The following is a 13,514-nucleotide window of genomic DNA, read 5'->3' on the forward strand; positions in this document are numbered from 1 at the left end:
TGAAACCATACAGAACGACTCAGTGCGACTTTGCTAAGGACACCATTGCAGAAAGCCTGCACCACCGCCTACATCTGGAACCGTGGACCTCTCCGAGGCACGGTGACCCCCCCCATCAACGTAGGCCCAAAGTCACTGCAGCTGCTGATGTCCGCACGAACTCTTGAGTTGGTGTGTCATACACTTGACGTTCGTGACACATGACTCCATCACAGTGCCTGTGACCCTGTGATGTGATTACAACCCCGTGAGGTTGCTCCGCAGCATTGTGACTTTTCCTGACTTCGACTTTGCCAGAGGTGCCAAGGGACAGACTCCTCGCAACTGATGCTGCATCACCTCCACCACTCCGCAGCAAGGACCCGATGTCTTTTCATGATGCCTCTGCCCCGTAGCACTGCCATCCAGCAATAACTCGCTCCCTGACTCCGTCTTCCAGCCTGATTTTCACATGTTTTGCTAAAGTACTGTACCTGGGGGTCCGTGTGACTCCGTAAATGGCACCAACGGCATTACATTGTGGGAAACAACTCTAGGCACTATTTTTGTGTTTTTTATTGCTAAAGTCATATTTTTACTTTTGTATGGTGATTTGTTATCATATTTGATCTTGTTTTATTTAGATAAATATTACTATTTTTTTAAACCTGTATGGTGTCCATTTTGTAGTGTTTCACTGCGTTATTATATGTGTTGGTACAATTACTTTACACATTGTCTCTAGGTTAAGCCTTTCTGCTCGTGCCAAGCTATTAAGGGGATGAGCGGGGGTTAACTAAGTGGTTTTATTCTTTCCCCTGACTAGAGAGAGGGCCCTTGCTTGGGCAGTAAGCAACCTGACTGCCAACCAAAGACCCCATTTCTAACAGTTGCTTTAAGAGCAGGCCCGCAAACAACTGTTACTTTAAAACACAGAGGCTGTCTTTCTCTTTGCAATAGCTGTGGCTCACTCTGCTGTTTCGAGAACTTAGGGAAATTCCAATGCTTTCAGGTTTGCTTCAGTTTATTTCTCAAGATTGTGGATGTTCCAGGGAAAGGTTGTTTGGTAAATGCGGGCTTGGCGATCCCAATTCTATTGAATGATTAAGTACGTTATGTTAGTGCGCTCTGCGCCAATTGTTTACAATTTCATCAAATTATTTTCACAATTTTCAACGATCTGTGTTGTACACTAGTTGCTGCCAGGATTCATCTTTCAGGGTTCCTTTTAGGTATTAAAGCTTCTTTAGGTGTTTTTTTCTCAAACCACCCCTAAGTATGATTGAACAGTGTATGTATAGGACTGGGAGAGGGAGAGGGGGAACTTCTGTATGGCTTAGATGAGTGAATTCCCAAGTCTTGGCCATCGCCTGTTTTTTGTCCCACAAATCTCCCTACCTCTCTTTAGTTGCCTTTTAATTTAAGCATGTCTGCCTTTTTTTCATGGGGAAAAAGTTGCTTGGTGCTCCACAGTCATATATATTCTTTCAGGAAACGGCTTTAAAAAAAAATATATATATATATATATACATATATATATATATGTATATATATATCATGATCAGTCCATTTCAAAGAGGGGCTTGAAACTGCTCTTTCCTATACAGAGCTCATATTCCAGTAGGCCTGCTAGCCCTGAAAATGTATAATACTCTACGCCCTCTAGGTCCTAAATATATTGTTACACTGCATTATTTTCTGCCATTCTGTTTCCATGTGGTTATTCCCTCTAGGGGCTGACTGTGTGGTTAAATAACCATGTTTCTTCCAAATGCAAATTTTCTTGGGGTACCTTCTAAGGGCTGTTTTCAGCATTACAGTTGAATGCCAAAAGTATATTTCTGATAAAGGTTTTATTGGGTTTACATGATGGTTGTATATGTTTATTAATATTCCCTAATTGCAAATATGACCATGACTCAAGCCAGTGTATCCGTGGCTGTTGTGTGTGATTTTTTTGAGAATTGTGTTAGCCAGCCAGCAACTCCGATGGCGGGGTGGTGAATGTGGTATTCTATTGTAATTAGCATGGCAGACTTAAATTAGGATGCTAAATGCCAACATTTTCATTTTTTTCTGCAGATAGAGAAAGAAGATAAATGGAAGTGCTTTAGTTATATGCAGGGCCACTGGAATTATGTGGCAGAAAAGGGCCAAAATATGAGGCAGGATTGACCATGTGGCAAGAAAAATCCAATTAGGCATTTACAACACTAATAGCTCTAAATCTCGCGAATGCAAGACCTATTGCATTGCAAATGCTTACTTTTTTTTTTTTGCTTTAATCACAATGCTTTCTGGGAACTGTAGTCCTGCTTTTTGTCAGAACTGTTGGACAAAAAACCACAACTCACTGAAAGGGAACCATAAATCAATCACAGACAATGCATGCAGCACCTGAAACGTTGTCTCAAATGCCCCCTGGCCTACCAGAACACAACTTTTAGATAGGTCCCAGGTATGGCTCTTCCTCCTTGTCACATCTTCCTGTAAGCAGAAGAAGGAAGTTAAGGGTATCTCAGTTAGACAAATCTCATTATCATTGCATCAACCTCAGTAGATGAAAGATTGGATATTTAGGATCTTTGGGGTTTATTTACAATCTTTTTGTGCCACAGAGCATCACTTTCAGTGGCGCTGTGCCCTTTTCCACATTTACAAAGTGGCACTAAGTCACTTTGCGTGACTTAACACCACCTTGTAAATAAAGGCCTCTCAATGCAGTTTTCAGCTGCAGAAGGGCATGCAATGGTTACTGTGGGTCTTTCCACACAACATCCATTGATTTTGATACTGCCCCAAATTTGTGAGAAATCGTAAATTTGAGGCAGTGCCAAAAATTAATGCAACCTCATGGGAGGCATTTGAGTACTGTAACGAGGAGAAATACTTTTATATCTCCTCCTTTTTGCTTTTCCTATGTGTGCAGCAAAATGCAAAACGCAACACACATAGAAAAAGCAAAATGCCATTAATGATTTTTTCATGTGCAGGAAGGAGTTCCTTCCTGCATATAAACAAGCATTACATAATGATGATTTGCTACATCCATGTGTGCTGCATTCTGCGCACACATAGAATTAACAAACCACCATTATTGATTGTTGATGTGCAGGAAGGGACACTTTCCTGCACATAAACAGTTATTCCCTACAATGCAGGCACCCTTGCACATGCAGGCACCCCTGCACAATCGTGCAATGGTGCCTACGTTGACACTAGGCAGCTAAATTTAGTGACAGCACAGGGGAAGAGGACAGAAACGCATTGTATCTTGTAGGGTGGCACATTTCTGCCTATTCCCAGTGGCACAGGTTAGCGCTGAAAGACACTGGTTGCACCGCCTTGTGTCACGGGGCCTAGTAAATAAGCCCCTAAATTTGCCATCTGAGTATTACCCAGAGTTCTCTACAGCAGACATACAAGCCTTTGATCTTTCATAGATGCATGAGGTCCTTCATGCTTCTGCCTGTGTATAGAATCTTAACTCCCCTAGGAATATGGGTCTCTAAGAATAGCATGCATGGTGATGAGAGTGGTACACGACCATCAAGAATGCAGGTAGCTCATCATGACACACAGTTTGCAATATTTTGTCTCTCGATGGTCTGTGCTGGATAGTCTTCTACCGCAATATTGTTGGTGTCGATATTCTGAAGTACAGTTCTGCAAAAGGAGTTTTCTCTTTTTCGTTTTCCTTAATTAGAGGGAAGGGGCAATTAGATGCCATGTCTGTTGGTCTCTACTTTGTGTTCCCGCCATGCCACTCTTTGCTTAAGAAGTATACTGACTACCTCCAGCAAAGACAATTGTTTGTAGACAATATATACGTGTACCTCCCAGCTCTCTGTGCAGTGAGACAAGAAATTGAAGCTATTGGAAAATATTGGGCTTTTAGGTCAATATAAATAGGCTAATATTTTGCCATTAGTTGAATTCCAAGAACAAATTGAAGAAGTGTATTTCTCTTCCTGTGCGTGGATGAGCAGGGACATTTTATGTCAAATGAGATTTGGCAAATTAACATATCCTTAACTTCCTTCTCATCCATTTGATATAAGGGCCAAATCTAAAAATGACTAGATATCTTTAAAAAAATTATGTGGTGTATCTTTTGCCAGTGTGGTGACATATTTGTTCGCCCTTTACCTACCCACTTAGTCAAGTGAAACCACGTTTCCTCTTTGCATCTCAAATTCTTAGCTTTCATGAAGTAAGTTTCAGGGATTTTGCCTTTTTGGCCTTCTACTTTGCCCCTCTTAGTTTAACCTTTCATGGCTACCTACTGGTACCTCTTTTGACAAAACTGTAAAAGATTTACAAGATGGGAATGATTGTGCTTCAGGCAAGTTTTGCAACTTTGCAAATATGGTTATTTAATGGACTTTAAAGAATGGATTTGATATATTCTGTCGGGCTCATTTTTAAGTTAAACCTAGGCAACGCCAAAGCGATGTCTCTCGGCATGTTGTAATCTACATCTGCCCATCTCTTGCCTATCACTTTAATGCGTTCCTTTGCCTGCCTTTCAAAATTCCCATGATTTCATAGGTAAATGCTCTACGTTTCTCCCACCTTGAGGCTGCTTTGTTACCTCCTTGGAGACTGACCCTGTTACATGGATTAATGCACGATCAGCCATATACCTCAGTGTGGCACACTACTTTTTTTTCTTTTTCCTTGCCTCTTTCTGCTGGTTGACCAAATGTTGTTTCTTTCTCTTCCTTGTTTTGAGGATGCCACTGTTTCTTTGTGGTGTCTGCACACTAAGGCTGAAAGCTAGAGGGGGAGTTCTTTTTTATTTTATTTTGTTTTATTAAAAGATTCAAGTAGCGCAAACTCGATCGTGAAGTTCATATTGCACGACCTCGATCTAAGGAGCGCTTTACATGAGTACCACTTACGTAAAAGTTAGCAGTTGAAAAGTATATGAACTGGAGCCTTTATAACAGAAAAAATACACAGAAATCCTCAAAGTGCCTCTCCCGGCATAGCGGATAAGACTACCTCAATATGCAATAATTTACTAAATTGTTTCCAAAAACATGAAACATAATGAGGGCCTCGGTCTGAAATGATGACTAGAGGGAGACAGTAAAGACAAATAATCTCCTGTAAAATGATGTCGCTGAACTCTTGAGCAGTTGGTAACTTCTTTAAAGCTGTAAAATGAGCCATCTTTGAAAAAGAATCTACAGTAACCATGATCTTGGTATTCCCTATAGAGGATGGTAGGGAACATAAAAAATCAGTAGATATCATATGCCATGGTAATGGTGAAACAGGCAAAGGTTGTAATAACCCTACAGGGTTGGTACAAGGTATTTTAGCTTGTGCATACACTGGACAAGAAGAAACATAGGTCTTAACATCTTTTACAACTGTAGGCCATCAAAAAGACTCAAGAATTAATTATTGGGTTGCCTTGACTTCACGATGACCCGTAACAGGTGAATCATGACACATCTGTAGTGCTTCTAATTGCACTTTTTGCATCAAAAATATTACCGCCGGCTAACGCCATTTCTGTGCACCGTGCGGGCGTCAAATTTATACTTTGACGGCCGGCGGCGCAAACCACAGGTGTAAGTCATTTTATTTTACGGACACCGCAGCATCAAGTCGTAAAGCAAAACAACATTAATGTGGCGGAAATGACTGTGGGTCGATTTACGACACCGCACACCGGATATGCAGCGTTTTTTAAAGCAATAGCATCAAAATTCCCCGCAAACACAGCCATTTCAGCAGAGGAGAGCCATAATAGATGCCTGTACAGACCGCAGGAAGATGACAACAGACCAGGAAGTAGTCAGGAGGACCCACACAAGACCCAGGACAGTTTTAAGAAGAAAAGAAAGTGTTGCTTCAGTGCAGAGGAACAGGAAATTCGGTTAAAGAGGTGACGGAACACCAGCACCAACTGTTTGTCACCTCAAAGTTGAAAATCAGTAGGAGAGAGGCAATATGGCAACAAATTGTTGACAAGATTAACAGTGTGGCAGAAGTACGCAGAACAGTCATCGAGTGCAAGAAACGCTGGCATGACTGCAAGAGCAGGACCAAGGAAAAGATGGCCAGGAACATGAAGGCAGCACTGCAGACTAGAGTTGGGAGTCCAGCACACCAGGAGGCCCTGGACCAGATGGAGGAGATTGTCACAGGGATTCAAGGACAGGACAGCGCAGACTACCAGGAGACAACGCACATGCAGGGTAAGTCGCGTGGGGAATTAAAATGCACTAATGTCAACTGTAAGCGGGGGGATATGGACCACAAAATGCATGGAAGTCATCATATACATGGAGTGGCATGGGTAAAGGGGTATGGCATGGGGGCATGGCCTGCACAGAGAGAAGCTGGGGCACACCATTACAGTACACCAACAATAGTCCCATAGGGGCAGGCTGCCATGCTAACGATAGAGCAAAGGTAAAGCCACGCCAGGAGGGAAGGGCACAACGTCAAACTGACATCCTGTCACACGTCAGCCACTATACCCTCTACATTAACTAGGGCTCAATCAACAACCTCTAGCCATACCAACAACTGGAATGTAACAGTGACAACAGTTGCCACTACCTTCTCCGCTGTGTGTGCAGCTCAAGTAGCCAATGGCAGTAACGTCCCCATGGATCATAGACACCTAAATTAGTGGGTTGAGGATGACAACTTCAACAATCCCCTGAAACAAGACAAAGGCTCCTGTCAAATGTGAATGCCCATATTTGCCGCAAACATCAGCCAATGTCATCAACAGTAGGAGCTACACAGCACTAAGGACACACCCATGCTGCATATGCCAGGGTCCATCCTGTGCCTGGGTCACAGTGCAACATCCCAAATGTCATAATGCTCAGACAACAGCATTGAGGGGGGAGGACACATGTAACTGGTCACTGACATACACCTGCGCAGTCAGAGGAGGAAATAGGACACTGCTACGTCTTTCAGGGCAATCCATTCTCCACACATTCCCCAACATCAGCTGTACACATTACCAATGCTAACATCCATATCGTGCTATAACTTTGCTATGCATAGGATACGCTACATGCCAACTACATATAAGTGGATGTGAAAGATCAGAGACTGGGGCAGGTCCAGATTGTTAAGTGTTCTGCTAGTGCCATCAGACCACCCACAGCCAGTGAAAGGCCTCGCCATGAGTATGGAGGTAGACAGAGGCTTGAGTAGGACAAGAAGGTGGCAATTCACTATTTGGCCTAAAACAACACTAGAGGAGATGATGCTGACAAGTCTAATAACTTAATACAATACATGTGACATGCAGGTGGGCCATAGGCCTGGAAGAATGCCCATCTGAAAGACTGGAGCAATGAACAGGAAACAAGATCACAATGTGAATTCATCACAAGGCAGGCATGTCACATCACCAATGCCACAACACAGACACACTAATTGTACCCTATTTCATTGCAGAGGATGATGGATCTCCTGCGGAAATGCCTGTCCAGGAATACCCTGATGACATGGATGACGAGCTGACAAACGTCACCCAGCAGACCATCCAAGATGTCCTTGGAACCCTCCAGACCCCACCTTCAGTCACAAGGAGGAGCTCAGAACAAGCAGCCATCACAGAGGACCCACCCACAACACCAATTGTAAGACCTGCCAGCTCCAATACAGCTGAGGACTCAGACGACACAGGCACCAGCTTTGAGCGAACTGTAGTCGGAGTACAGCGGGAGCTGGCCAAGGAGGTGCGGGTAGGGATGCAAACTATGACAACCAGCCTTGATGGGGTGCGTTCGTGCATGATGTCAACTGAAGAACAGGCAGCAGCTATGCAAGGGCGAACAACTATCTTGCAGGAAGTAGAAAAAAGGCTGAAGGAAATCAGCACAGCTGTAATACAGTTGACCCAACACCTACAACAGCAATCCTGTCAACGCATGCATGAACGAATGCAACATTGAACCCCTCAGGGCTGACCTGGCTGCCTACCATCGTGATGTGGCTGCTATTCTCAAGAACCAGCAGATCCTCCTTGCTGCAGTACTGCCTTAAGACCTTCACAGGTAGCAGCAACCGGGATGTCTGACTCCACGTCTTCTAACACTGAGGTGTGTGTTGCCCCTTCACAACAACCACCAAAAGGACAGAGGAGGCAACACACACATCAGAAGAAGAAGACATGGAACAGATCACTTTCACACGGAAAAGTACCCGGAAGCACTAGTCCCTGCCACATGGCCAACTATTACCAAGGTCCTGCGCTTTGCAACATGCCAGTCTTACAACAACTGTACTCAATGACTGTTCTGCTTACCACTGTATATCTTGTCAGCCTGCCCAGTGATTGTCTCTCTCTTACTCATTGGCAAATACTGTCCCTCTGCACTGTCTGAAACATCACCCCAGCATGTCAAAAGCATTTCCTTAACCCCTTGTGTAAGGTCACAATGTAAGATGTCACTATAATGGACTCACAATCATGGACAATGTACATATAGCACTACAGCACTTTTCAATAAATAGCACTTACACAACAAATCTGTCTCTGGGTAATGTGACATATCAACTGTGCAGTAGATAACTGAAATGTGCCTCCTGTCAAATTACATACCTTGTCAATACAACTGTCCTGAAATTATTTAGTCAGATAACTTTGCACAGTGGCCTGAATTGCATCATACTCTGCCCTTCCTGAGGGTAATATGTGATGAAAAGAGAAAACATACACCATCATGCTGTCTTCGACAGAATAATGCTTCCTCAAGGGATATCTAAGTCATCAAATAGTGGCAGCAAAATGTTGTCACCATGCAATACTAACACATGTAACAGCGCCCACAAATCTAAGCAAACACTCCAAAAAATGCATGAATGAAGGTGTCCGAGTTTCCATCCAAATAAGTAATCATGCTGAACAGTGTCACAAATGATGTCTGTGAGTCATGAAGACAATACTACAAGAGTGTTTATGACCACTCACCTTATAAGGGTTTCCTTGAACATCACACTGCAGTCAGACCTAAAACAGTTCCCCCAATACCAAATCTGGAAGCACTGTTTGTGACTTTGAAAACATACTTATTAAAAAAAAACATGTTGGGATCCATATTAACTGTGATTGGTGGTTGCAATGAATAGTGGAATCTTTGCAAGGTAGCTCTGGGGTAGCTGCCAATCTTACAGCTCAGTTGGGATTTGTTCGTAGCATAGGACACAAATGTAATAGAACAGAATTCATGTACACGTATGCCAAGGCCCTGATCAACAAGCATTTAACACATACTGTAAAGGGTTCACTATATATTTATTAAACGGTAATAACAGAAGAGGAAACTCGGGGAAAAGTCTTACCTACCCTAATCTACCCTAACTACTCATTACCCACTACTGTCCCTAACTAACCTAAGCTAAACTTACTTATCACAAGTAACGAAACGTTCTAAGCATCAACCCCCCTTATGAGACGGGACACATGGAGGACAACAGATACTAACCTAAACACATACTATCCTATACTAAACAAATATATATTTTTTTGTATTTTTTTATATTTAAAAAAAAGTTTTGTAAACACACAAGAACCCCAACATAGCCCAACACACACACACCCACCCACACACTCAAAAAGAAAAATAGAAATAATCAGGACCCCCCACCCACTAACACTAACTAAACTAACAGCCTATACTAACCTAACACTAAGCCCACTAAATATAAGAACAAGGAAAGAGGAGGGAGGGGAGGTAATCATGTCCATTAAAAAAGTCTAGAGGTTGGCCCTCCGGAGGGTCCGCTTTATCGACCGCACACGCCTGTTCATATGGCGAAGATCCCGGCTCAGGTGACTAATTTTCCGTAGGACACGGTCCATTTTTCGTTGCATTTCCTGAAAAACTGCAGGGTCAACTGTAGCAGCTGGGGCAGTCTGGGTACCAGCTGAGGACGTCTGTGGGCGTGTAGAGTCTATGCCTCTGGGCTGCCCTGAAGGTGTTCCACTGCTAGGGCCTGGAGCAACTGCATTCTTTGGGACAACAGTACCATCTGTGGGTTGTGCCACCTGGGTGGAAGTGGTGGTTGTGCTGGTTGTGGCTGTGGTGGGCAAAGTAGGGCCACCCTGTGGGAAAGCCCTCCATGCTCCGGCAGCCCATTAATTCCTGTATCTTCGGGCCATCCGTCTGAACCCCGACTCTACCAGCAGGATATGCTGGTAATGCATTGCCCGCCTCTGGAACTCACGGACCTGGATGGGTGTCATGTTCGCAGCTGTGAAGTCAAAGGCAAAAAATTTACATTAGGAACTGAATTGTGTGAAATGGCACAAGGAGTAAATTAGACAGTACATCTACTGTACTTGTAACAGCTCATATCATCATACAGATCATTTAATGTCCCTTAGGAAGTACATGGCAGTCCAGCCTGCAAAGGTCGTATCACACATAGCACATCCAAACCCTACAAGATGGGTAACAACTGGCATTAATTTGGCATCAGAGTTCTGCCATTTGTCAGCTAACAATCATGCAGCACATCCTGCGCCAATGCCAGGGCTACAAATGTCAGTGTACGTGATGGAAATCAAGGGCCACATGATCTGCAAGTTGTAAATTGACTTGCTAATATAGTACTCGTGCTATACCTGAGTGTGTATACTAGGTTCCGACCTAACATTCACTGATTTGCATGTCTGTGTAACATACTGGTATCATCAGTCCTAGGTACACCATTCACAGACCCATGCCTGTGTTTGAGGGTGTGGGGGAGGAGAAACAACTAACAATTTCAAACAACATGGACACCCAGGAAGCTATAGAGAGCTGGACATGTGTTTGGCTCCACACACACTACAGGTGAGCTCTATCAACAAACAGGAGACAGCAAACCCTTGACCAATCACAGCGCCACACATGTCTGGAAATGCAGACCTTTGTCCACATCATATACTTCTAGTAAGGCATGACTTACAACAGACACAGAGTTGCAAGAACACCCATGGTCATGATTTGCATGCACACCTAGGTCATTGCACTCAAGTGCCACATACTTGTAGCACTACATGTGGCGCTACATGCTGCTAGGAAGTTCAACCTACAGTTTAATAAGTACTTTGGTGAATAGGGAAGCAGAAGTCTGTGGGTAAGCATTTTGCAGCCCCATTCTGGGAGAATGTGGGTCTGACAGGCAGACTAAATCTGAGATTAGTTCCAGTGCGACTCTTGTTGATACAAGTGTTATCCACGTGACTCATCCCCAGTTCACATTGCGGGCCTACAGGAATGACCTAGAATCTCTAGATAAGACAATAGGATGAGCATTGGCAAACTCCAAAATGCTTAGAAAATTAAATCCCACTCATGGAACAAGAGAAATGATGGGCCAGCGCATCATACCTTGCTATGTGTTAAACACACAAGACTCCATCACACATCACCAGCAAACACAACAAATAACAGACATATCAACACTTACTGGAGTTGTTGGGGTCCTCAAATTAAGCCACCTCGCCCACAGTGTAGGGTGCTGGTCCACCTGTAAGGCATGGAAGGATGAAATGTGCTCAAAATCTGTGCACTGACCAACAATTCCAAAGACATAAACTATGTGTAAGATGACATAAGTAATTAAAGCAACTCAGACATGATGATACTGCATCCGATATAGCATGGCTAACATGTACATAGCATGGGTCTTCTGTGACAATTGCACACATATCTGCACACATGCAGTGGCCCTAACTATCATGTGGTGGCAAACATGCTCCGTCATAAGTGAGCAGACATAATAATGGCGTGTATTCGTCTCATCATGTGCATCCATGAGAGACATCCAAAGCCTGGTTACTTGAGGACTGCATTACCAGTCAAACAGCCTATGTGGCCATGACACATTTATGACACATAGGAACAATGTACAGAGGGGCAGGGACTTTTGTAAGCCCTCATGTTGTTACAGTTTCTTCATTTGATGTGGCCCAGCTATGGTGATTTGCACCAACCATAGAGATATGAACCCATGTGCATTCCTTTGGCCTGCCCTCCCTAAACGAAAGGTGGAACACCAAACACCAAATACAAGTGTAAGATGTTAGTTGAGGGCACCTTACACTTTTTCCCTATTTTTCCAAATCCAGATCTGACATGTATCCAAAATGATGAAGGACCACAATAATCCCTAACATTCATAGAACTTCCAAAAATGCTTTCCTTACACACTCACCAGACACACATGTCAGGGCCACATTGCTATCATCAATTGACCTGAAGCCAGCACTCAATTTCTGCATCATGTAGTGTTTAGAAAGTCAGTCTAGCTGTTGCGTCAACAAAGGTTGCCAATATTTTAGAAAATCTATACTTCACTGCCAAATGTGACCTATATAGACATGATTGGCTCCTATTTTGTGTTGCTGTCTGACACAAAGGCGGCACCAAATTACATTAAGCAAAAGTATTCTGTAAGATAGCAGAGCACGTGCTTCCTGACAGCTAGCAATTGTGGTCCTTCATATAGTCCATCAATGACCCTGTATGTTTCCAAAGCATTCCACACAGTCAGCAACTTAGCCGGGAGATATTGTACAAATCATCTGATGTCACTACAGAGCTTTTAATTGTGCACATTTACATGATTTGTACTCACCAACAGGGCCACCAATCACTATTCCCAGGTGGTCCAGCAGATCTTGCTCCCTGGTGATGAGGTCAGCCCAGCGGTGCTTCAGCTGGTGGTCATTCCTCTGGCTCCCATACACACGCTGCAAGTGATGCAGGACCTTTCCCCACCGGATTTGTCGCGCCTCAGTGTGGTACCCCTGTATCACCCTGCCTCGATCATGAGTGGGAGGAAATGGCACACCAGCCATATAAACCCCCCCAAGCTTCTCCTCACCCATCCTGCCAAGACGTGGCCTACCCAACATCTTAGCACTGAAAAGGGGAATAGGGGATAAAGAAGAACAAAGGAGAAAAGGGGGAAAGTAGAAGTACAAAAAAAGTAAACTTAACAACTAAAAGAGCCCAACTATCCCCAAACTAGCACTACCCACAACAGACTCCCACAAACAACAAATACAATACAATACTGGACAATTTTACACAAAACACACTCAGACAGTATACAACAACAATATTTATTTCACAAACTAACAAGTAATGGAGCACACAGGAGACAAAAGCACAATTTCACTGGACAACACTCAGAACACAGCCACACAGTCTAGAAGAATCACAGACTGCAAAGTGAAAGTGAAAGTACACCCACTGTACATAATCTGTAAACATGATACCCTATTACATCACTCCCTGCATAAAATGGCCGCCGTTTTTATCGTTATGCGTCATATTTTTTCACGCATACAGTATGTGCGTCATTTTTTTCGACGCACAGGAGTAAAAATTAGGCCGCATCCGTATATTTGTAAATAGTCTTAACACTTAACCAATTTTCAGGGCATTATGTGTTGTTTTTCGGGCATAAGCGTCATTTTTTGACGCGTATGCATCAAAATTTCAGGGCATGAACTGGTTTTGGGTATTTTTTCCATTTTAATGTAATGT

This window comes from Pleurodeles waltl, chromosome 6 (assembly GCF_031143425.1).
Source record: "Pleurodeles waltl isolate 20211129_DDA chromosome 6, aPleWal1.hap1.20221129, whole genome shotgun sequence".
Lineage (NCBI taxonomy): Eukaryota > Metazoa > Chordata > Amphibia > Caudata > Salamandridae > Pleurodeles > Pleurodeles waltl.